This window comes from Rhizophagus irregularis, chromosome 8, assembly GCF_026210795.1.
Source record: "Rhizophagus irregularis chromosome 8, complete sequence".
NCBI classification, from domain to species: domain Eukaryota; kingdom Fungi; phylum Glomeromycota; class Glomeromycetes; order Glomerales; family Glomeraceae; genus Rhizophagus; species Rhizophagus irregularis.
The window spans coordinates 1,803,838-1,805,535 of record NC_089436.1 but is presented as its reverse complement, the minus strand read 5'-3'; positions in this window follow the sequence as shown (position 1 = coordinate 1,805,535).

Genomic DNA, 1,698 nt, shown 5'->3' with positions numbered 1-1,698 from the left:
GACCAGATTTTGAGAACATGTTAAAATTATCGAGGGCTCGAAAAGAAACGAAAATAATATCTATTCAGATATTTACGATGGTAAGGTATGGAAAAATTTTCCATTTGATGGTAGTACCTTTTTTACAACGAGACTGCCACAACCCATCCAGGTCTTCTCCTTAATCTTGATTGGTTCCAACCATTCTCCTACACGCAGCATAGTACTGGCGCTATTTATGCGTCTATTTGCAATCTTCCAAGGTCAGAAAGGAATAAGCCCGAAAATATTATATATTTGGGTTTCTTACCAGGACCAAAAGAGAGGCGGAACGCATTAATCATTATCTAGCTCCTATTGTAGATGAGTTATTAGAACTTTGGAAGGGGTGGAAAGTACCAAAAACTCACCAATTTTCCAATGGTTTAGAAATAAAAGTTGCGTTAATTGTTGGATCATCTGATACTCCAGCTACACGAAAGTTATTTGGTCGTGGATCTGCAGTAATGAAATGCTATAGGTGTGATAAACGTACCACTTATAGCGAGGAATTTAGAAAAACTCATTACGGAGGAATGCGAAACTATAATGAATGGGTAAGCAAAGCCTGCAGATCTTTTATTACATAGACAATATGCTCGCGGAATGGTTGCAATGTAGCTCGAAGTCATCGAGAGGCAGCGTTTTGAAATTAAACATTTTCAGATGAATTTTAAGAAAGTGCTTGCCTCATATCTAATGGATGCATACGATTTGCTGTAGTGGATGCTATGCATTGTCTTTTTCTCGGTGTTGCAAAATGGATAATCAAATCCATTTTTGTAAACCAAAAAAAATTAACTATGGAAGTGTTCCGTGTAGCACAAAACAGAATGGATAATATTGATTTACCTTCGACATTGGTAGAATTCCTCCAAAGATTGCAATCGGAAATGATGGGTTTTAAGCTTAACTGCTGATCAATGGAAGACCTTTATTATGATTTATTCTACATCTATATTATGGGATATGCTAGATGATAATGATAGAAAGATCTTAGGGCATTTTGTTCGAGCTTGTAATCTTTTAGTAGCAAGATTTATTACAGATGATGATTTGAAGGAGGCGCAAGAGAGGTTAAAAGATATGGCCTACCTTATAGAATATACATATGGACCAGAATTTATAACAAGCAATATACATCTCGCACTTCATATCCCTGATTGCTGTCGTGATTATGGTCCTATATATAGTTTTTGGCTTTTCCCGTTTGAAAGACTTAATGGATATATAGGTAAATTTACTTCAGTGTCTTTCAATTGTCTTTAGTACCTTTATTAAAAAAATTCCTGTTATTTAGGATCATATCCTAATAGTAACCGACAAATAGAACCCGAATTAATGAAAATTGTTCTTAAAAACACTTTGGTGGATTATCACTTATCATGTAAATGGACATCTGGCCTTCTAGATGAATCTCTCCATCTTCTTGTACCAAAAAAAGCTGTAGGAAGTTTAGCAATCGCAGCAGAAAGGGAGGAACTGCAGCATTTTCTATTCATGAGACATAATACGTCTATGGTTTCCAAAATATATGGCACTGAACCATTACCTGGCCAAATGCTTAACCCATCATATATCAATGTCGTTATGCCTTTGGAGTTGCGAGGATTTCTATGTGAATGGTATGCAATATTATATGAAAAGGAAAAAGAAGATGTGTTAGGATTTATGGATTTG